This window comes from Indicator indicator, chromosome 9, assembly GCF_027791375.1.
Source record: "Indicator indicator isolate 239-I01 chromosome 9, UM_Iind_1.1, whole genome shotgun sequence".
NCBI classification, from domain to species: Eukaryota; Metazoa; Chordata; class Aves; order Piciformes; family Indicatoridae; genus Indicator; species Indicator indicator.
Genome location: NC_072018.1, coordinates 35,592,346 through 35,617,183, shown reverse-complemented (window position 1 = coordinate 35,617,183; position 24,838 = coordinate 35,592,346).

Genomic DNA, 24,838 nt, shown 5'->3' with positions numbered 1-24,838 from the left:
GCTGATTGGTTTGGCTCCACAAGAGCAGTTTAATAGCTGGACTCAAACAGGGCTCTTCTCCCTTTACTGGTTCTCTTCTACCAGAAGCAAATGGAAGCTATTTTAATTGCTTTTCTTAGAGACAGTGAGATCACAAAACAAGCAGCAATCTCCTTTTATAGTTCTCTTTGTTACCTGGTAGGAAGGGCTAATAGAAGCTATTAAAAGTAGGCAATTGTGGCATAAAAGTGGGGTGGTCAAGGTCTGTCGTTCTTCAGTGACTTCCCCTGACAGCTGCATCAAAATGAAATTGCCCACTCCTACTCCCCAGTGGAAAACCCTGAGAGGAGGGAGGAGTGAAACAGCTCACTCTTTCCCACTGAAATCTACTCCATCCCTTCTGCAAAGGGATTTGCTAAGGCAAAGCAGTGTAATTTACACCTTCCTGTGGCAACCCTTTGTGACTCTAACCTGGCAAGCAGCAAGAAAATCCAGGCCTGCTTGCTGAAGGTGGCTATAAATAGGAGCTAAATGCAGAGGCTTATCTTAGGCTTAACAAGAAGTTGTCTTTACAGTGTTAACAAACCAGACCACACAGCTTTGGGTTGCCTTTTTTTTTTTTCCTCTTTCTTTTTCTTACCTGAAGTCTAGACCTCTGTGGTCTAGATGGATGAGATCAATTATATCTGAAAGCCTGATAGAATGGAATGCAGATGATTTGTCTAGCTGATACCAACCTCTCCATAAAAGGCAGGGGCATTAGTAAAGCTTGGCCTGTATATATTATTTTGGTTCTTATCAATGTATTGGGAAAGCATTTTTTTAATTACATTTTTTAGATTTTTAAAAATTTATTTTCTTTTAATTATTTCATTTTATTTTATTTCCTTTTAAATTATTTCATTTTATTTATTTCCTTTTTTAGTTATTTCATTTTATTCATTCCATTTTTAGCTATTCCATACTCTGCCCTGCTGAGACCACAGCTGCAATCCTGTGTCCAGTTTGGGACTCCCCAGGTCAAGAGAGACAGAGACCTGCTGGAGAGAATCCAAGGGAGAGCCAAGAAGATGCGTAGGCCACTTGAGCATCTCCCCTAGGAAGAGACACTGAGAGCCCTGGGGCTGTTTAGTCTGGAGAAGAGAAGGCTGAGAGGAGATCTGATCAATGTCTATCAATAGCTGAGGGGTGGGTGTCAGGAGGAGGGGGCCAGGCTCTTTTGGGTGGTTCACAGTGATAAGCCAAGGAACAATGAGTTTAAACTTGACCAGAGAAGATTTCAGCTCCACATGAGGAGAAACTTCTTTGCAGTGAGGGTGACAGAGCCCTGGAGCAGGCTGCCCAGGGGGGTTATGGAGTCTCCTTCTCTGGAGGCTTTCCAAACCCACCTGGATGCATTCCTGTGTGGACTCCCCTGAGTGCTCCTGCTCTGGCAGGGGGGTTGGATCTGATGATCTCTGGAGGTCCCTTCCAACCTCTGCTATACTGTGAGACTGTGATGCTCCAGTCTCTGGTGCCTTGGAAGCAGCTACACTGAAGAGGCTTTAACACAATATAAGCTCACCCTTTGTCAAGAATATCTCATTACGTAAGCCTGCTGATTTTTTTGTTTTAAATCTGGAGTTTTTATGGACTTAGGGATGGATGGAGAAGAAAAGCAGCACACTGATCGATTTTACTCAGTCACTGGGGAGTTTTGGATGTAGCTCATTAAGGCAAGGTGGACACACTAAAGATTGCTTTTGGAGGAAGACCTAAACTGATAATCAAATTTTATTAGACTGCCTGAAGTCTGTCTTTAGGCTATCATGAATCATCTGTACAATGTAGGCTTTAGGTTTTATAACTGGTAACTGAAGCAAAGATTGTGGTTTTTTTGGTTTTTTTTTCTACACATTTACCTAACATAGTGAGGTTTTGGGAAGGAAGATTTCACACAAACTATTGAAGAGCAAACAAAATCCTGAAGATTTGCTTGAGTTGCATGGGCATGCAGATGACTGGGTTATAACATCATTCAAATTCAGAGATTGCACTGTCTTGGAGGAAATCCTTAAATGTTATCTTGTCCAGCCCTCCTGTACTCAGCAGGGACACCTCCAACTATATCAGACTGCCCAGGGCTGCATTGAGTCTGATCTCTAATGCCTCCAGGGATGGGACCTCAACCATACCCCTGGGCAGCCTGTTCCAGTGTTTCACCACTCTCTCTCATTGTGCAGAACTTCCTCCTGATGTCCAACCTAAATCTCTCTTGCTCCACTTTCAAACCATTGCCCCTCATTCTTCCACTCCAACCCCTTCTAAACAGTCCTTCCCCACCCCTCCTGTAGGTCCCATTGAAATGTATCTCTAAGGTCTCCCTAGAACCTTCTCTACTCCAGGCTGAACAGCCCCAATTCTTTCAGCCTGTCCTTGTAGAAGAGGTGCTCCAGCCCTCTGACCATCTTTGTGGCCCTCCTCTGGACCTGCTCCAGCAGGTCTTTGTCCCTCTTGTGTTGGGGGTCCCATAGCTGGACACAGCACTCCAGGTGAGGTCTCACCAGAGCAGAGAGGCAGAATCCCTGCTCTCAACCTGCTGGCTGTGCTTCTTTTGCTGCACAAGCTAACAGAACAAGATACACTGATACAGAATAAGCCTCTGTACAATGAAATAAATGATTGTTGTATCTAAACTTGAGGAGGGGAGATTTAGATTGGAGATTAGGAAGAAATTCTTGCCAGTGAGGGTGGGGAGACACTGGAACAGGTTGCCCAGGGAGGTTATGGATGTCTCCTCCCTGGAGCTGTCCAAGGCAGGGTTGGATGAGCAACCTGGGCTGGTGGCAGGTGTCCCTGCCTATGGCAGAGGGGTTGGAAGTGGATGATCTTTAAGGTCCCTTCCAACCTAAACCGTTCTATGAATCTATAATCACAGAATCACAGGAAGGCTGGAGATCATCTGGTCCAGACCCCCAATAATAAGAGCTGAATGAAAAGGAACAGCCATTTTAAATCTCAAATTTGGAGCTCTAATCTAGAAAATAATGAAGTGCATGAAGCAAAACTGCATCATTTGATTTATTTTAAATACCCATGATCTCTTTCTATCATAAAGGCATTTGCTTCTAAGACAAGAGAGATGTGTGTGCACTTGGAAGTTACACACTGCACACAGATACATCACACATGTGCATAGATATACATTTATGTGCATATCAAATGACTTCTGGAGAAGCAAAACATGCCACTTCTGGCAGTATTAGGATGAAAAAAGAAATCTATTTGTTTGGTAGAAAGCCATCATTACAGGAAAGCAAACAATTCCAACTACTTGTCACAGAAGTTTCTGAGAGATAGTAACTTGTCCTTGATCCTTCAGCACTCTGATACCTCTGAAAATCCAAAGCTGTACTAACAATATAATAGTCTAATAAAGCAAAAAATGCAAAGAAATAACCCAAGGGAACAAGCTCCCTCTACTTTACAAGCGTCAAACACCTGGAGTAAGAGAACTGACCTGAAGCCTGTGAAAGTCAATGAGAGTTAATTGTCATATAATTAACTTGGATGAGTTGTTCATCAAACCTCCAATTTGCACTGGATCTGTGGGCTCCTTTGTTTTTCAACTTTGATTCAGATACATGAACTCCCCTGAGTCCTTCTGCAAATTTTCTGTTCTACTGAAAAAAAAAATGTTATACATCTCAGGCCTGGTTAGAGCACATCTGGAATAATGTGTCCAGTCCTGGGCTCCTCAATTCAAGAGGGACAGGGAACTACAGGAGAGAGTCCAAAGGAGGACTGCAAGGATGATTAAGGGACAGGAACATCTCTCTTATGAGGAAAGCCTGAGAGACCTGGAGCTGTTTAGTCTGGAGAATAGAAGGCTAAGAGGAGACCTTCTCAGTGTCTGCAAACATCTGCAAGGTGGCTGTCAGGAGGATGGAGCCAGGCTCTGTTCAGTGATACTCAGCAACAGGACAAGGGGCATGGGAGCTAAACTCAATCACAGGAAATTCCATCTCAGCATGAGGATAAAAAGTTCTTTACTCTGAGGGTGCTGGAGCTCTGGAGCAGGCTGCCCAGAGAGGTTGTGGAGTCTCCTTCTCTGGAGACACTCAAAACTCTCCTGGATGCATTCCTGTGTGACCTGCTCTAAGTGGTCCTGCTTTGCAGGGAGGTTGGACTCCATGATCTCTGGAGGTCCAGGGAAGCCACGGAAATGTGAGATTAGGATTTCAGCACTGTTTGGAAATCCTCTGCATATATGTGGGAGGTCGTGAAGGTAGCGGTAAGTAAATAAATAGATCAAATAAACCACCACATTATTGACTTTTATAGAAACAAACAGGCTGTAGAGTAGGAACAGAACAGAAGAGCATTGAAAGCAAACCAGAACAACATCAGCCTGCTTAAACTAATGCTCCTTCAAAGCCAGATGAGATGAGAAGAAATATTTTTCTGATCAGACTGAAATAAAAACTTCAATAGACCTATATCCACTTTGCTGACATTTTCCTTTAAAAATATAAAACCAAATTAAAAAGAGAAATAGAATATCAGGAAAACGTTTAAGGTTTTGATTTTAATTTTCTTTTTAATGTATGAAAATCCAATTTGAGATGCCTGTTCTTTGTAGAAAAGTTATGGAATGATAGAATGGTTTCAGGTGGAAAAGACCTTTAAGTTCATCCAGCCCAACCATTATCTAACTCTACCAAGCCTGCAGCTAAACCATGGCCCTCAGCACCACATCTCTGCCTCTTTCACACCCCTCCAGGATGGGGACTCAACCACCTCCCCGGGCAGCCTGTGCCAGGCTTTGAGAACCCTTTCAGAAAACAGATTTCTTCTCATCTCCAACCTAAACCTGCCCCGGAGCAACCTGAGGCCATTTTCTCTCATCTTATCACTTGTTACTAGGAAGAAGAGACCAGCACTCATCTGGTTCCAACCTGTTTCAGGGACTTAGAATCACAGAATCATAGAATCAGTCAGGGTTGGAAGGGACCACAAGGATCATCTAGTTCCAACCCTCCCGCCATGGGCAGGGACACCTCACACTAGACTTGTAGACAGCCAGGTCTTCCCTCAGGCTCTTTTTCTCCAAACTAAACACCCCCAGTTCCCTCAGCTGCTCCTCACCAGCCCTGTTCTCCAGACCCATCCCCAGCTTTGTTGCCCTGCTCTGGGCACACTCCATCTCCTTGATGTTCTCGTAGTGAGTGCTCCAAAACTCAGCACAGTACTGAAGGTACAACCTCACCAGTTCAGAGCACAGGAGGACAATCCCTTCCCTGGTCCTGCTGCTCTCACTATCCCTGATCCAGGCTCAGATGCTGTTGGCCCTCTTGGCCACCTGAGCACACTATGGCTCCTATTCAGCTGCCTGTGAACCCCTTCAAGTCTTTCTCTACTGGGCAGTTCTCCAGCCAAGATGGGAAGTGAGAAAACATTGATGAGGTGGCATATCTGAATGGCTTTCCTGGCTGTGTCTAGGTCAAGGTCCATGAGCCTTGCTGATCCTGCCTTACACACTAGGAAGCTACCTTATCCTCTTCCTCTGATGGAATAACCTCTCACACAAACAGCAGTGGATGCTGTGGAAGCCCAGGAGGTTAGTGACTGAACTATAATTACTTTCTGGTCATTAGTAATTACTCCAGGAGCTGCTGCAGATAAAATATTGCCAAAAGAAACACCACAACCCAGCAGCTTCACTAGACCAGGTTTTGGGATGGGTGATTATCACTATATAGGCCCCAAAGGCCACTTTCCAATTAATTAATATGAAAATAAATATATAGATAGAAAGACATTTATAGAAACATTCAGGTTGAGAAAAGACCTTTAAGATCAGCAGAGGGCTCTGAGGATGCTGAAGGGACTGGAGCACTGCCTGGGGAGGAGAGGCTGAGAGCCCTAGGGGTGGTTAGTCTGGAGAGGAGAAGACTGAGAGGGGATTTAATTAATGTTTATCAATATCTGAGGGCAGGGGGTCAAGGGGGAGGGGATAGGCTCTGCTCACTTGCACCCTGGGATAGGACAAGGGGTAATGGACAGAAACTCCAGCACAGGAGGTTCCACCTCAGCATGAGGAGGAACTTCACTGTGAGGGTCACAGAGCACTGGAACAGGCTGCCCAGAGAGGTTGTGGAGTCTCCTTCTCTGGAGACTTTCCAGCCCCGTCTGGATGCATTCCTGTGTGACCTGTGCTGGATTCCATGATCCTGCTCTGGCAGGGGAGTTGGACTTGATGATCTCCAGAGGTCCCTTCCAACCCCTAACATCCTGTGAGCCTGTGACCATGGAGTGCAACCATCAACCCAGCACCCCCATGCCCACTAAACTGTGTCCTGAAGTTGCACCCCTGCATGTTCTTTGAGCACCTCCAAGGGTACAACTCATAATTTTTCCACGATTCTGATCTCCAATTTGCTTCACCAGCTTTGTTTTTATTATCAAAAGCTTTGCATTAATAAAGGGCTCACTAAAGTATTTTCCTTGTCCAGGAATATTAAGACAATTGTTACATTCTATATGAAAGGAAACATTTTTCTTCTCCAATCTCAGTGCTTGTTATCTACTTGAAGCATCTGCTTTTCAAATAATTGCTCCATTAGGGCATTTTTATTTTAATCAGTATTACTAACAAAGAAAAGAACTGAGCAAAAAAAAAAAAAAAAAAAAAAAGAAGAAATTTTAACTTCTCTGATTCTGGTGTGGGTTGTTTTTTTTTTCCTCCCCCTTTTATAATCTCTTTGTGAAGTTACAACTGATGAGTTCACTCAATGTCTCATGCAAAGGTCATTGCAATCAGAAAGGATCTTTCCACTGGCTTAGATGTGCTTTGATTCAGTGCAAATCAGTACCCCTGCAACACAGCCACAGCATTCATATGAGAGCCAAATGAAGTCATGAGATAGAAAATGTTAATTTCACTTCATTTGCTTGCTTGAGGTACTGCGAGGTGGGGTGAAGAGGCAAGTACTGTTCTTCAGAAAGTTCTTGCAGAGAAAAAAAAAGGCAGGTGGGGATATCAGAGAATATCTTTAGCCAGTTTGGGATAAATCTTTGTCTTAGTTCAGTGCAGATTTTGAAGTCTACAAGGACATCTTAGTCCAATCTCCTAGCAGGGAGCAGGGACATAGAATCATAGAACTGTCAGGGTTGGAAGAGACCTCAGGAATCATCCAGTTCCAACCCCCCTGCCATGGGCAGGGACACCTCACACCACAGCAGGTTGCTCACAGCCACATCCAGCCTGGCTGCAAAAACCTCCAGGGATGAGGCTTCCACCACCTCCCTGGGCAACCTGTGCCAGTGTCTCACCACCCTCCTGGGGAAGAACTTTTCCTGACATCCAGTCCGAATCTACCCACATCTTTAACTAGATCAGGTTGTCCCAGCCTAACCTGGAAGGCTTCTAGGGATTGGCTTCTACCAGCTCTCTGGGCCAGTGTTTCACCACCCTCATTGTAAAAAGAAAAACTCTTCTTTAGAACTATCAGGTCTCCTGACTTCAGCCATTTCAGCCATTCCTGGGCAGGAGCCACCACACCACAGGGAATCAATCCCATCCCCTCAGCCTCCAACGCTTCTTACCTGCAGCCACTTTGGGAAGAAGTCTTTCTCCAGCAGTCCAATGAGACTGGAGGCAGAAATCATCCTCTCCATGTCAGCCACACAGTAGAAGGCATCCATGTGCTGTTGGTGAGACTTTGTGATGAGCTCATTCAAACACATCCCTGGGAAAAGGGGAAGGAGAGTTAGACAAGAACCTGACCATGGTTTTATTGACCTGCCACTAGGAACCTCAAATGAGGAGCACCCAGGAACACTCCTAACCTGAGGAGCACCCATGTTGTGTATTGCCAAGGCCAGGCTGGATGAGGTCTGGAGCAACCTGGGCTACTGGGAGGTGTCCTTGCTCATGGCAGGGGGTTTGAACAAGATGATCTTTAAGGTCCTTTCCAACCCAAACCATTCTGTGAATCTAAGAATCCAGTACAAACCCACCCTGCCTTATCTTAGAAACATCAGCCCTTGTCCTGTCACTACAGGTCCTGCTAAAAAGATTGTTCCCCCCTTCCTGACAGCCCCCTTTGAAGTACTGAATGGCCATTGCTGCAGCCCAGGATGCAGCTGTGAGCTCAGGTTCTTGGCTCAAGCCCAGCTTCTCATCCACCAATACCCTCAGACCCTTCTCTACAGGGTGATTCTTAAACACATCATCCTGTGACCTGTATTGATACCAAGGATTGCCCTGACCCAGGTGCAGAACCTTGCATTTGGCCTTGCTGAACCTCATGGGGCTCACACAGGCACAGTTCTCAAGCTTGCTCAGGTCCTGTCCCTCTGTTGTGTCCACTTCAGCATTCCTTGTGGTCTCACCTGCAGACTGACTTTGCCATTGATCAAGATCCTAAGCAGTACAGATAAGATTTTGGTGAGGGGATTTTTGGTTTGGGTTTGTGTTTGTTTTTTTTTTTTTTTAATAGACTTTTATTTCCTTTTTTTACACTTTTTTTCATTATTCTAACCTCAGCCTACTAAAGTGGTGGTTAAGAAATACTTTCTAAAAGTGAGATTAGTTCCCTTAAATAAACAAACAACAGATATTTATTTATTTATTTTTGTTTTTAATTCCATATTAAATTACTGTTTTGTCTACACAGCCTTTTAAAACTACTTGGAAAATTTCTCTTTTTTCTTTTTTTTTTGGTTTTTTTTGCATGCCATCTGTTGAAGCGTTGCATCTTGTGGGAAGCTGTCATTTTATGTCTAGTCACAGTTATCAGGGGCTAGGTTTCACTCTATTAATCACTTAATGAAAAAAATAAAGCACCCTGTTGAAGTATTTCTTCCTCTGCCAGTGGAACAGAGACATAGTTCCACTCCAAACAGTGAATTTCCATCTTTCCCTTCCTAAATGTATTTTGAAACAAAATCAGAGTAACTGTTCAGTGGAAGAATTTCATTCTGGAAAAGTCTGAGTAGCCTTCTGCTTTTAGGTTAAATTCATCTCATTTCAACTCCACTATCGCAGAATTATCAGGGTAGGAAGGGACCTCAAGGCTCATTCAGTTCCAACCCCCTGCCATGGGCAGGGACACCTCACACCACAGCAGGTTGCTCACAGCCACATCCAGCCTGGCTGCAAAAACCTCCAGGGATGAGGCTTCCACCACCTCCCTGGGCAACTATCACCTAGAAAGGTTGGACCAGAGGATCCTTGAGGTCACTTCCAACCTGGCATTCTGTGATTCTATGATTCTGTGACTCCTGACTTCTGTAAGGCAAGACAGCTTTAGTTAAACTTTCAAACCATCTAATAATAGCAGAGTGCTCATTCATCACTAAGGTTTTTTTTTTCTGTCTTGATAATAAAAAAAGCATTTGAGTGGTCAGAACAAGGGACACACAGGCACATGCACACATGGAGTTAGGTGACATAAACATTACAGGAAAGTCAAAAGCATCCTGGGCTGTTTCAGGAATAGTGTGAGCAGCAGGATCAGAGAAGTGATTGTCCCCCTGGACTCAGCACTGGTGAGTCCTGGGTTCAGTTTTGGAGCCCTCACAGCAAGAAAGATATTGAGGTGCTGGAGTGTGCCCAGAGAAGGGCAATCAACCTGGTGAAGGGTTTGGAGACCAGGGCTGGTGAGGAGCAGCTGAGGGAACTGGAGTGGTACAGTTTGGAGAAACGAGGCTGAGGGGAAAACCTCATTGCTCTCTACAGCTCCCTGAAAAGAGGTTGGAGCCAGGTGGGGCTCGGTCTCTTCTTCCTAGTAACAAGTGATAGGGCAAAAGGAAATGGCCTCAAATTGCACCAGGGGAGGTTTAAGTTGGAGATGAGAAGAAACTTCTTGACTGAAAGGGTTCTCCAAGCCTGGCACAGGCTGCCCAGGGAGGTGGTTGAATCCCCATCTCTGGAGGTGTTTGAAAGAGGCAGAGATGTGTTGCTGAGGGCCATGGTTTAGCTGCAGGCTTGGTAGAGTTAGAGAAGGGTTGGACTGGATGTTATTAAAGACCTTTCCCAAACGAAATTATCCTGTTTCTGGAATTCTATACCAAACTGTACTAGTTGTTTCTGTAACTGTGAATACATTCTGTGTTCAGGAATATTTCCAGAAACTTTTTTTTTTTTTTTTCCTGTGTGAGTAGGAACAGAATCAACTCTAACCTGAGTCCTCCACCTTTCAGGGAGGTGATCATATTCGGACAGCTGAGCTCCTGCCTCTACAAGAAGAAAGTGTCTCTTCTACAGCACTTTGGGTGGCCTGTGCTTCCCAGTGTATTGACTGCCTGGCACCCCACACAGTGGCACTAGTCAAGTCCCTGGACCAAAAAAAAACACGTTATTTAGAGCTAAATCTGCATTTTCTGTGCCTTTGCTAAGCAAGCCCAGGGCAAGATGTGTAAACAAAATTATTCTGATCAAAGAAAGATCATCTCATGGACGCTCAAAGCATCAATCATCAAGTTACCAGGCTGAGATATTGGTATTGATGCCAAATTCCTTCTCAAAGGCTGAACAACCCAGTGTCTCATCAGTGCCAGAAGTTAGTGTTGCAGGATGTTCTGTTTAAAAGGAATGTGGAAATTTGGTGTAAGCAAAGGTGGGGAAAAAAACAAACAAACGAATTAAAAGTGAAGGGGAAAATAATTAAAAATAAAGGAAAAAACTTTCAAAATGAAGAAAAAATTTAAAACAAAGGAAAAAATTAAATGAAGGGAAAAATTAAAATTAAGGAAAAAAATAAAATTAAGGAAAAAAATTAAAATGAAGAAAAAAAATTAAAATTAAGGAAAAAATGAAGAGGAAAACTTAAAAATTAAAGAAAAAATGAAAAATTAAGGAAAAACAAAAATTAAGGGAAAAAATGAAGGAAAAAATAAAACTGAAGGAAAAAATTAAGGAAAATAATTACAATGAAGGAAAAATAAAAATGAAGCAAAAAAATGAAGGAATCAAAATAAAAATGAAGGGGAAAAAATAAAACTGAAGGAAAAAATTTAAGAAAAAATTAAAATGAAGAAAAATAAAAATAAAGGAAAAACTAAAAATGAAGGAAAAAATTTAAAAATTAAGGGCAAAAATTTAAAATGAAAGAAAAAATAAAAATGAAGGAAAAAAATAAAAATGAAGGGGGAAAACTGAAAATGAAGGAAAAAAAATTAAATTGTTGGAAAACTCAAAATGAAGGAAAAAATAAAAATGAAGGAAAAATAATGAAAAAATAAAGAAAGAATAAAAATGAAGAAAAGAATAAAAATGAAGGAAAAATAAAATAAAGGAAAAAATGAAAAATGAAGGAAAAATAAAATTAAGGGAAAAACATGAAAAATTAAGGAAAAACTTAAAAATTAAGGAAAAAAAATTAAAATTAAGGAAAAAATTAAATGAAGGAAAAAACTTAAAAATGAAGGAAAAAATTAAAAATGAAGTAAAAAAAATAAAATGAAGGGAAAAAATTAAAACGAAGGAAAAAAAACAAAAATGCAGGAAGAAAATAAAAATGAAGGGAACAATTAAAATGAAGGAAAAAGAAAAAGAGGCTTTGAGACAGAGATTTTCTCTGCCTTTTTGTTGAAGTACTTAATCTGTAGTGTATATATCTTGTCCCTAGTCTGTAAAAGCAATCCTGTCAGTGTGGAAGTTGAGTTGCCAAATTCCTGTTACACAGAGGGAAAAGCAAATTGCCTTGTCCTGATGATGCTCCCTGGTTCTCCTTTTGTGCCTGCCTCTCTGCCACTGGGCTCTCTCAGTTCCCCAGCTACTTGTGGTTCTCTTGAAAAGGAGCCAAGTGTGTTGTGCTGGCATTTAGCCTGGGGGAAGGGGGACTCATGGCCCTGTGGTCCTTAGAAGGGCAGCTGAGGGATGCTGGGACTGGTAGCTGTGTGCAGGCAAAGTGTTCAAAGTGGCTTTTCAGATTTCAGCAGGGTGTTGGAGTGTGGAAAGGAGCATAAGGAAAGGGATTGGTGGCTTGAGAGCTAAGGAAACTCTTCCTAATAAGCTTTGAGGTGGTTTGGTTGGGGTTTGTTGGGCATCTGTTTAAAGTCATCCTTGAAATAAAGCCAAATGTTGCTCTTTTGTGGAAAAAAAAAACAAAACCAAAACAAAAACCAATCAAACAACAACAAAACCACAACAAAATATCCACACTCTTCCCCCAAAACCCAAACAACCAAATCCTCAAAACCAAATCCAGACAAAAACTGAAATGAACAAACCCCAAATGAACAATTGAGGGAAAGAAACCAAAAGCAAGCAACCAACCACCCCGACAGTTTAATTAAATCTCAGTTAAATTAGATGTGCTGTTCATGGCAGTGTGATGACAGGGATCTAAATCACAGAGTGCTAGGGGTTGGAAAGGACTCTCTGGAGATCATTTGGTTCAAAACCTGAAGTACCAAATGGAGACAATTTACAAATGTCAGTGTTTGTGCACAAGGAAATTGTAGGGTTTGGTAAAATGCTGGCATGTTGATCACAGAATGGGTTGGGTTGGAAGGGACCTTAAAGATCATCCAGTTCCAACTCCCCTGCCATGGGCAGGGACACCTCCAACCAGCACAGGTTGCTCCTACCTGGCCTTGAACACCTCCAGGCAGGAAGCATCCACAACCTCCCTGGGCAGCCTGTTCCAGTGTCTCCCCACCCTCACTGGAAAGAATTTTTTCCTAATCTCCATTCTAAATCTCCTCTCTTCCAGATCAAAGCCATTCCCTCTCCTTCTGTCATTAAAAGCCTTTGCAAAAACTCCTTCCCCAGCTTTCTTTCAGGCCTCCTTCATGTACTGGAAGGCTGCTGTCACAGGATGTTTGAAGGACCTCTAAAGATCTTCAAGTCATGCAATACCAGGTTGGAGGGGACCTCAAGGATCATCTAGCCCAACCTTTCACAGGGTAACAGGATGGTAGGGGTTGGAAAGGACCTCTGGAGATCATCAAGTCCAACCCCCTGCCAGAGCAGGATCATAGGAATCCAGCACAGGTTGCACAGGAACACATCCAGATGGGGCTGGAAAGCCTCCAGAGAAGGAGACTCCACAATCTTTCTGGGTTGCCTGCTCCAGTGCTCTGTGACCCTCCCAGGAAAGAAGTTCCTCCTCATGTTGAGGTGGAACTTCCTGTGGTGGAGTTTCTATCCATTGCCCCTTGGCCTATCCCGTGGTGTACATAAGCAGAGCCTGGTGTCTCCCTCTTGACCCACAGCCCTCAGATATTTAGAAACATTAATTAAATCCCCTCTCAATCTTCTTAGTCCTCTATATGGTCTCCCAGGAGACCTTAATACCTGAAACTATCATGCTCACTTCAGGGGGAGTTGGACAAGATGACCTTTGAGGGTCCCTTCCAACCCAATCAATGACCTGTGAGGGTCCTTTCCAACCCAATCCATGACCTTTGAGGGCCCCTTCCAACCCAATCCAACCTGTAAGTCTGTAAAATGTTAGAGAAGAGTAGGAGAAAAGAGTGAAGCCTTCTGATTCTTCACTAATTGTATATCTGCAGTACCTTCAAGTTAACCACTGGTCTACAGGACAAAAAAAATGAGCAGAACACAACTCACTTATTAAAAGCAGAAGACCTGTAATTTCTGATCAGACAGAGATGTTTTGATTTAGAAAAACAATTTAATGACACAAGTCAAGAAAGGAGGTTGGAGCGAAGAGTCTGTTGGTCTCTTCTACCTACTTTGGCAGGGAATTGGACTCTATGATCTCTAGAGGTCTATTCCAACCTCTAATGTTCTATGATTCTAATTAGTAATGAGAGGAAATGGACTCAGGTTGCAGCAGGGAGGCTTTAGATTGGATATTAGGAAAAATTTCTTTCCTGCAAGAGTGGTCAGGGTGCCCAGGGAGATGTTGGAGTCACCATCGCTGGAGGAGTTCAAAAAACTTGTAGACATGGCACTTGGGGACATGGTTACATGGCAGTGGTGGTGTTGGGTTGACAGCTGGTCTTGATCTTAGAGAGCTTTTCCAACCTTAATCATAGAATCAGTCAGGGTTGGAAGGGACCACAAGGATCATCTAGAAACCCAAGAAAAAACTTGCTAAAATAAAGGTATTACTAAAATTAAAAGACTATATGGTAGATGTCCCATCCCTGGAACCAGTCCAGGCCAGGTTGTTTGGGGCTCTGAGCAACCTGTTCTAGTTGCAGATGTCCCTGCTGACTGCAGGGGAGTTGGACTAGATGACCTTAAAAAGTCCCTTCCAACCCAGAATGATCAATGACACCATGGGAAGAAATAAAGCAAGTGTAACATGGAAAATGCATAATTATAAACAAAACAAAACACAAAAAAATTAACCAAAAAAACATGTAAAAAGTTCAATAAAGGCATTACATAAAAATGGATTCAAATATAATGGGGAAAAAAAAGAGAAATTAATGAAACATTTAAAGCTTTCCCTTCTTCACAAAAAGGCTGTGACCAGATGTTGAACTTCATTATTATTATTAATAATTATTATTATTAATTATTATTATTAATGAGGAAATAGGAACACCAGTTTGAGAATGGAACCATCAATTCAATAAGGTGAATGCATTCAAGCCATTAGGACTTGACAAGCATCACCCCAAAGTGCTTACAGTCAAAGCAATTTTGGCCCTTCCATTAGGAACTGAGGGAGTGTTGTGGGAGTCAAGTTCTAGAAAGTCAGACAGCAAGCCTGAGAGGATAAAAGGGACACAAAGAACTCCAGGAGAGTCAGCTTTTCTTTGATGGAAAGATAACTGAAGCAAATTATTAAACAATCAATTTGTATTCACCCAAAGACAAAACACAAGCAACAGGAATTGGTCAAGAATAACTCATGTCAAGGTAATTCAATTTCTCTGACAGGCTAACAAGAGCTGGGGAAGTAATAGATGTCAGATGCACATGACATTCATAAAGCAACTGGGAAAAATATGATCTGAGGAAAGCTGCTGCAAAACCTTGCCCAGGAAACTTGTTAATAACTTGTTGGGGGATGGATAATATATATTAGATAATGCCCTTCACAAGGCTGACCTGATATCATTCACTGTTTCAACCCAAAATTTAGGTGCACTTAAAAAGTTTATGAACGGCAACAACTTGTGAGGGATTCCATTTTGAAAGGGAGGACTGGAATTCAAGCAGGTCTTGAGAAAATGGAGAAGCTCTTCCAGCCTTCTTGATTCTATGATTCTACAATTCTATAAGCCACAACACCAGGTCTGAACACAGAAATACCCAGAGGGCTAAAGGTGGGAAGGACAAATCCAGGCATAGAATCTGAGACTGGCTTGAGATGGAAGCGACCTCAGAGATCATCTAGTTCCAGCCCCCACTGTCATGGGCAGGAACAGCTTCCAATAGGCAAAAGTTGCTGAAAGCCTCACCCAGACAGGTCTTAAACACTTCCAGGGATGAAGGTGCCGAGATGCAGGTGCCAGTCTCTCTTTGGTGGTGCCCAGTGATAGGACAAGGAACAATGGGTACAAGCTAGGACACAGGAGGTTCAACCTCAACATGAGGAGACACTTCTTTAAGGTGAGGTTGATGGAACCCTGGAGCAAGGCTGCTCAGAGAGGTTGTGGAGTCTCCTTCTCCGGAGACTTTCAAAACCTGCCTGGATATGTTCCTGTGTTCCCTAGCTGATCCTACTTTGGCAGGGGGGTTGGACTCTATGATCTCTGTAGGTCCCTCCCAACCCCTAACATTCTGTGATTCTGTGAGGCATCCCAGTAAGCAGTCAGAAAAGCTTTGCCCACTCTTCAGACAAGAAAATTGTTGATATCCATGGGTAAGAAATGCTTACCCAGAGGTTAGGTAATGCCATGGATGCAGAAGTGCCACATACATTCCTAGGGACTGCCATTTAACAGCTCCAGTGTCCAGACTACAAACAAGTTCTGAAGCCTGGTTTAAATCTATCCTTAGTCTTGACTTCCATCTAGAGTTTCCCAATGTGTGCCTGGAACTTAAAACTGCACAGATTTTTAAAGGACAATAAAAAAAAAAAAAACACAACCAAACAAACCTTTAAACTGAGTAAAATAAAACACAAATCTTAGTGTACAACAATAAAAAAAGAAATTAATCTGTCAAAACCTATAAGAAGGTCCAAGCAAGCTCAGCCAAAGCCAGCATGTATAAAGTTAATGCTGAAACACCTTCCAAGGGACTAACACTTAATAATATTTGAAAAACATTTGTGTGTGGTTTGGTCAATTTTGCATTTTTGTCAGCTTTATGTGGCTTAAAATACCTTGGATCAGGGTGGTCTGCAGATTTGGAGGAAATCACTGTAGGATTAAGCAGGACCCTCCTTATAATTCCCCAAATCTGATTTGAGATCCTGTTACCCCAAATCACACAGTCACCATAGCTGGAAAAGGTCTTCAAGATGACCAAGTCCAAGCATTATCTAACTCTACCAGGGTCACTACTACACCATATCCTTGAGCACCATATCTAGATGGCTTTTAAATACATCCAGGGATGGTGATTCAACCACTTCCCTGGGCAGTCTGTTCCAGTCTTTGATAGCTCTGGTCACCAGGCAAGAGAAGGAAAACATCTCAAAAAGGGGAATGTAACCTCTCAGAAAGATTTATCCTAGCCCATATCAACTCCATGAGTTACATCTATCATGTCTGCAATTCATCTCTGCATGGAAGTCAATCACAGGTTAGCTTGGACAAAAACTCTCCATGTCACAGAATAGAATCATAGAATGGTCTGGGTTGGAAGGGACCTCCAAGGTCATCCAGTTCAACCCCTCTGCAGTCAGCAGGGACATCCTCAACTAGATCAGATAGCTCCCTGGGCAACCTGCTGCAGTGTTCCACCACCCTCATTGTAAAGAACTTGTTCCTAGCATCTAACCTAAATCTGCTCTTTTCTAGTCTGAAGCCATTGTCCCTTGTCCTGTCACTGCAGGCCTTTGTAAAAAGACTCTCTTCATCCTTCCTCTAGGCTCTCTTCAGGTCCTGGAAGGCTGCTATTAGGTCTCCCCAGAGCCTTCTCTTCTCCAGGATGAACAACCCCAGCTCCCTCAACCTGTCCTCATAGCAGAGCTGCTCCAGCCCCCTGACCATTTTTGTGGTCCTCCTGGACCTGCTCCGTCAGCATTTTGTGGGGCTCTGAAAGCCTTGGGATACCCTCCCAATGGAAACAGATTAATTTAACTTGGATGAATTCTGGGTAAAGAATCCTAGGATTACATTGGAAGGGACCTCCAAGGTCATGTAGTCTAACTCCATCTGCAGTAAACAGGGGCACCCTGAACTAGATCAGGTTGCCCAGAGCCCTGTTGAGCCTCACCTTGAATATCTCCAGGGATGGGAGTCCAAGCAGCTCCCTGGGCAACCTGTTCCAGTGTTACATTGCCCTCATTGTGAAGAGATGAAGCACAACTTGTCTAAAACTGTTCCTTTTTCTCCTGTTTACACAGTTGTGTGTGGACAAAATAATGCTGAACTGATGCACAAATCACATCCAGGCTAAAATAAATTAACAAGTAAGCAAGCAAATAAATAAATGAATAAATAAAAAGGAGTGCTTCTGACTGATTAAGGAGCTCTTTATGCAACTCTTGATGAGATTTGAGTTTTCCAAGGAAAGCTCCAGGGAACAGGGAGCCAAATCCTGCTTCTGTAAAAGGCAGGATCTATTTATTTCCCCAGGCTTCACAAGCAAGACTTGGCCTTCCAAATTAGTGACTTCAGTGACCTGTATAAATTTAAGAGTTGCCTTCAGGTCAGTAACCCTACAAGGAGTAGCCATATGTAAAGCACTGCTCATTCATGCCTCAAACTTGCAGTCTAAACCTGGATCCAATTAGTAAAGAGCTAAAAGGATTTGCTTTCCCCAGCTTGGAAAGGAAGTGGAATTGAATTAAAAGAAATGAAAAGTAACAGAGGCAGTAAAAAAAAAAAAAAAAAAAAAAAAAAAAAAAAAAAAAAAAAAACCACAAAATAACCCTCCCCTCCCTTGCTTAATACTGGTTCTTCAGGGTGCAAGGCAAATGGGAAGAAAAGGAAGGAAGAAAGGAAGAAACGGAGAAAGGGAGAAAGGGAGAAAGAAAAGAAAGTAAAGAAAGAAAAGAAAGAAAGAAAAGAAAAGAAGAAGGAAAGGAAAGAAAGGAAAGAAAGGAGAGAAGGGAGAGAAAGGAGAGAAAGGAAGAAAGAAAGGAAGAGAGGAAGGAAGAAAGGAAGGAAGGAAGGAAGGAAGGAAGGAAGGAAGGAAGGAAGGAAGGAAGGAAGGAAGGAAGGAAGGAAGGAAGGAAGGAAGGAAGGAAGGAAGGAAGGAAGGAAGGAAGGAAGGAAGGAAGGAAGGAAGGAAGGAAGGAAGGAAGGAAGGAAGGAAGGAAGGAAGGAAGGAAGGAAGGAAGGAAGGAAGGAAGAAAGGAAGAAAGGAAGAAAGGAAGAAAGGAAGAAAGGAAGGAAAGGAAGAAAGGAAGAAAGGAAGAAAGGAAGAAAGGAAGAAAGGAAGAAAGGAAGAAAGGAAGAAAGGAAGAAAGGAAGGAAAGGAAGAAAGGAAGAAAGGAAGAAGGAAGGAAGGAAGAAGGAAGAAAGGAAGAAAGGAAGAAGGAAAGAAAGAAAGAAAGGAAAGAAGGAAGAAAGGAAGAAGAAAGAAGGAAGGAAAGAAAGAAAGAAGAAGAAAGGAAGAAGAAAGAAGGAAGGAAAGAAAGAAAGAAAGAAAGAAAGAAAGAAAGAAAGAAGGAAGAAGAAAGAGAAAGAAAGAAAGAAAGAAAGAAAGTCAGGAAATTAGAAACTTTGGTGCCGATTCAGTTCAGCCCCTTTGAAAGAAAACATGGAACATATCCCGAGAGATTCTTTTACTCAAAGGAGCTGTGCCTCAAGCAGCGGTCAGGGCTGGAGACTCTCACCTGACAAGCACACATGTCTTATTTTGGTTCCCTCCAGTGCTGCCCTACGACCTGCAAGGAGGATGAGGAGAGTCTGTTCACAAAGGGCTGCAGTGGCAGGACGAGGGGCAAGGGCTTTAAGCTGCAGAAGAGCAGATTTAGGTTGGATGTTAGGAACAAGTTCTGCACCATGAGAACCTCTCTGGCTCTGCTGGCCACACTCGTCTGAACGCACTCCAGGATCCTATTGGCCTTCTTGGCCCCAAGGGCACATTGTTGTCCCATGGATAATTTGTTATCCCCCAGGACTCCCAGGTTTTTGGAACAGGGGGAAATTGCAGGAGAAGTGGTGCAAAGGGAAGGGCTCCAGGACTGGGTGGATTAATTTTCACTCCCAGCATGTTTTTGGCACAGGGGGAAATCCTGAGAGAATTAGTACAAAGAGGTTAAGCAGCAAAGAAAGCTACATCACTGGAGGCCAGAAAGTGAAGAGCTGAAGTGAGAATTTCCAAAAGTCAAGCTGAGTTAGACCTTGCAAAGGAAATGAAAACAAGCAGTAAAGGGTTATTTAGCAATATAAATAAAACAAAAGAAGTTGAGCTAGCAAGCAGCACAAATAGATTTGTGATTTAAGACTTAATAGGTACAGACCAGAAGCTAAATGAATATTTGACTTCAGCTTTCCAGAGGGTGACTATGACAAAAACAACATGGCTAATAGGTAGGAGAATTGAAAAAAAAAGGAGTTAACACAAGGAGCTTGGAGGCAAGAAAGAAAAAAACAAACAAAGGAAAATGAAATCAGAACATCAGACTATTTCTGTCAGTGAGTATCGAACACTGAAAAACCTCAGATGGGAAAATGCAAATGCAAGAACCAAACTACTGTCCACAGTGGGAATGGAAATTCTGCCCTGTCCTGGAGGAAATAAATTGAGGCATCAATTTTCAATTTGTTTAGTTCAGGTCTCCAAATAGCTGTTAAATCATCAGAGCTTTTCTTCTAACAAAACAAAATATCTGCAGGGATGGGGCCTCAACCACCTCCCTGGGCAACGTGTTCCACCACCCTCATGGTGCAGAACTTGCTCCTAACATCCAATCTAAATCTGCTCTTCTCTCATTTCTGACCATTGCTCCTCATCCTATCATGCAGCCCTTTGGAAACAGTCCCTCTGCAGCCTTCTTGTAGCTCCCTTCAGGTACTGGCAGGCTGCTATTAGGTCTACCCAAAGCCTTTTCTTCGGGCTGAACACCTCCCAGCTCCTTCAGCCTGTCCTCATAGCAGAGGTGTTCCAACCCCTGAACCCCATTAACCATCACATACTGGGAAAATCAGCATGGAAGATCACTCATCATCCTCAGACATGAAAATGTTAATGTGAGAACCAAACTACTGTCTGCAGTGGGAACAGAAATTCTACCCTGTCCTGAAGGAACTAAACTGAGGCAGCAATTTTCAATTTGTTTAGTTCAGATCTCCAAATAGAATCATAGAATCAGTCAGGGTTGGAAGGGACCACAAGGCTCAGCCAGTTCCAACCCCCCTGCCATGGGCAGGGACACCTCACACTACAGCAGGCTGGCCAGAGCCTCATCCAGCCTGGCTGCAAACACCTCCAGGGATGGGACCTCAACCACCTCCCTGCACAACCCATTCCAGGCTCTCACCACTCTCATGGAGAAGAACTTCTTCCTCACATCCAGTCTGAATCTCCCCACTTCCAGCTTTGTTCCATTCCTCCCAGTCTTGTCACTACCTCACACCCTAAAAAGTCCCTCCCCAGCTTTCTTGTAGCCCCCTTCAGATACTGGAAGGCCACAAGAAGGTCTCCTCAGAGCCTTCTCTTCTCCAGACTGAACAGCCCCAACTCTCTCAGTCTGTCCTCATAGCAGAGCAGCTCCAGCCCTCTGCTCATCCTGGTGGCCCTTCTCTGGACATCTTCCAGCATGTCCAGATCCCTCTTGTAACAGAGGCTCCAGAACTGGATGCAGTACTCCAGGTGTGGTCTCAGCAGAGCTGAGCAGAGAGGGAGAATCACCTCCCTTGCCCTGCTGGCCACACTTCTCTTGCTGCAGCCCAGGCTCTGCTTGGTTCTCTGGGCTGCAGGTGCACACTGACAGCTCCTGTTGAGCTTCTCATCCCCAGCACCCCCAAGTCCCTCTCCTCAGGGCTGCTCTCCAGCCAGTCCCTGCCCAGCCTGGATTTGTGCTTGGCATTGCCTCTCCCCAGCTGCAGGACCTTGCCCTTGGTCTTGTTGAACCTCCTGAGGTTGGCTTGTGCCCACCTCTGCAGCCTGTCCAGGTCCCTCTGAATGGATCCCTTCCCTCCAGCCTGTCTGCTGCACCACACAGCTTGGTGTCATCAGCAAACTTGCTGAGGGTGCACTCAGTGCCAGTCAGTAGCTCTTAACCATCAGACCTTTTCTTCTAACAAAACCCCAATGCCTCGCCGTGATGGAACAAGATATTACAAATGGAGAGTAGAACTCCTTTGGTCTTTTCTGTGCTTTCCTGGGCTGTATTATTCTTGAAATGTAGCTTTAAGGTGGGTTGGACGGAAAGAAAATCAGATTTTTTTGTCTTGTTTCTTATTCGAGGGACTTCTGGTTTAATGCCAGTGCCACCAAGAGTACTTCAGAAAAATTATAGCAAAGACTTGGAGCTGTCAGATCTCAACCTCGAGTGGTTTACTGTTTTTTGTTATTTTTTTTTTCAAATGGGTTGCATTTTTAAGAGATATGAAGGCAAACCTCATGAAGTTTGATAAGGACAAGTGCAGGGTCCTACATCTGAGGGTAAATAACAGCAGGCACCAGGACAGGTTAGAGGCTGCCCTGCTGGAAAGCAGCTCCACAGAGAAAGACCTTGGAGTGCTGGTGGGCAGCAAGTTCTGCATGGAACAGCAATGTGCTCTTGTGGCCAAGAGAGCCAATGGAATCCTGGGGTGCAAAAGGAAAGGTGTGGCCAGCAGGGCTAGGGAGGTTCTGCTCCCCCTCTGCTCTGCACTGCTGAGACCACAGCTGCAATCCTGTGTCCAGTTTGGGGCTCCCCAGGTCAAGAGAGACAGAGACCTGCTGGAGAGAGTCCAAGGGAGAGCCAGGAGGATGCTTAGGGGACTTGAGCATCTCCCTGTGAAGAGAGCCTGAGAGCCCTGGAGCTGTTTAGTGTGGAGAAGAGAAGGCTGAGAGGGGATCTGATCAATGTCTATCAATATGTGAGGGGGGGGGGGTGTCAGGAGGAGGGGGCCAGACTCTTTTGGGTGGTTCACAGTGATAAGCCAAGGAACAATGAGTTCAAACTTGACCAGAGAAGATTTCAGCTCAACATGAGGAGAAACTTCTTTCCTGTGAGGGTGACAGAGCCTCACCACCCTCACTCTAAATAATCCATTTGATAACAGAGTTGAAACCTCTGCAGTCTTCTGAAAGATTTTGGTGTCACTTTCATGATAAGGTTAGAGTCTCCTAAAAGAAAAAGAACTATTTTCCTCCCAGATGAATCAAACTTGACCATGCAAAGTTGAGCACTGAACCTGCTCTTGCTGCTTCCCACCAGAAAGATGCAGATGTGAATTCTGCTGGAGAAAAAACTTGTTGATTTCAGACTGCCCCAGCTCCTAGAAACAAGAAGTATGAATACTGGAAGGACCAGTGCCTCAGATAATGAGGTGCAAAATGGACAATCAAGTCATTCGCTAATGTGGTGGTAAATATGAAGCCAGAGCTAAACAATCCAATATTCCTCAACTGAACACTACACAATTGCTGTTGAGAAGGCATTTCTGTCAGAAATTAGGATCTAAACTCAGCAAAACTGCTTAATTGCTACCATTAAACACAAACTTGTTAAACAGCAGATTTAGGAACTCAGCAGCCAAATTTCTTTCTGGTACTAAGAAAGGAGTAAACAGGCTGAGATCAGCATAATTCTCTTGCCAGTGCAGGTTGTATTTCTTGCTGTGCCCTTGGTGGAAAAGCTTCTGCAGCCCCACATTTTGGCTTTTTAAAGACTTATCAGTGAGGTGTGGGTTCCACAGTGTTGGGAAGCACACACACCCCCCCCCCCAGAGAGGCCAAGTTTTCAAAGGGTAATGTTATGTAAATTGAAAACAAGGCTGACTGAGGGTTCTGCTCTAGAGCTCTGAGCTTCCTCTTTGAAAGTTGTTGCTTTTTTGGGCTTCACTGTAACCTCCTTATGTGCTGCTGGCACTTGCTGCAGAAGCAACAGCTGCATGGCACTGATAAACCTTCTGGGAGGTTGAAGTTGCATGGCTGTGGTTGGTGCTCCAGTCTAGGTCAACAGTATGCAAAAGCTCTCCCTTGGCACCACTGTGCTGTGGTTAAAGCTCAAAGCCTCTCTTGCAAAGTGAAATGCAGGAAAGTAAGAATCATCCAGAAATGTAAATCCCCTAAGAAAATGGAAATAATTAAAACCTCACTGTGTCTGTTCAATTTGTTACACCACCTTTATTATACCTTCCCTCTGCTTTTGTCAGACTCCACTCAAATGCTGTGTCCAGGTCTGGTGCCCCCAGCATAAGAAAGACACAGAGCTGCTGGAGCCAGGCCAGAGGAGGGCCACAAAGATGATCCAAGGGCTAGAGCACCTCTGCCATGAGGGAGCTGGGGTTGCTTAGCCTGGAGAAGAGAAGATTCTGGGGAGACCTTAGAGCTGTCTTCTAGTGCCTGAAGGAAGCCTCCTTCATGACCTCCCTGGGCAACCTGTTCCAGTGTCTCCCCACCCTCACTGGAAAGAATTTCTTCCTAATCTCCAGTCTAAATCTGCCCTCCTCAAGCTTCAATCCCTTCCCTCTCATTCTGTCACTACAAGTCCTTGTAAAAAGTTCTTCCCCAGCTTTCTTGTAGACCAGGTCTCCCCAGATCCTTCTCTTCTCCAGGCTGAACAGCCCCAACTCTCTCAGCCTTTACCCACAGGGAAGGTTCTTCAGTCCTCTGATCATCTCTGTGGCCTCCTCTGGACCTGCTGCTTTTATTCCTGCAGGTTAAGAAAGCTACAGGCCTCCCTTCCACTTACTTTGTCAATGTTGGATTATAATTACAACAATGCTTACAACAAAGGAACTCATTTCTAGGAAAGACTTCAAAGTAATACAATAAATTCACACTTGGATACCAACATTTATGGGGGATTTGCACAAAAGAAGAAATGAAAGAAGCAAAAAAAAATCAAAACCATATCTAAGAAAGAAGCAAAAAGAAATCAAAACCATATCTAAGAAAGAAGCAAAAAAAAAATCAAAACCATATCTAAGAAAGAAGCAAAAAAAAAAAATCAAAACCATATCTAAGCACAGTTTAGATGGATAAAGATTAATATTCCCTCACAGGTGTCTAACAATACCTTCTACCTCCTGATATATCCTTGATGTGGAAAAGCCCAGCAGCAAGTAGTCTTAAGATACCTAAGGCTGATTTTAGTGTAGCCAGACAGACACACAGCTGAAAACTAAGGGTAAAAGTAGTGATGAGTGAAGGAGAAAGCTTCTTCTTTTTCATCAGGGTTTTTCAGTTCCCAGATTAAAGTCTAGGAAATCCTGTGACTAGGTATAATGAGCAGGGAACTGGGGTGGTTTAATGGAAGTGGCCAGAAACTTTTGAAGGAGTGAATATTTTCCTGTCTTCAGAAGTGTCAGCTATAGTTGCTGGGATGGGAAGAAATTCATAACAATCAGAAATACTCTGTTGCATAAACCACCCATTGATTTCTCTGCAAAGGTAGCAGCTCAAGCAGTTGGTGCAAATAAGCACAGACAAAGAAAAATGACTGCTTGTGTTCCAGTGATGGGTTAATGCAGTAATCTGGTAGCTTTCTACTTCATCAAAATAGGACAAGTTCCATAGTATTTGCTCAGGTGCATTAAGAAGAGTGTGGCCAACAGGTCAAGGGTTCTCCTCCCCCTCTACTGAGCCCTAGCTCAACCACAGCTGGAGTGTTGTGTCCAGTTCTGGGCTCCTCATTCTGAGAGGGACAGGGAAATACAGGGGAGA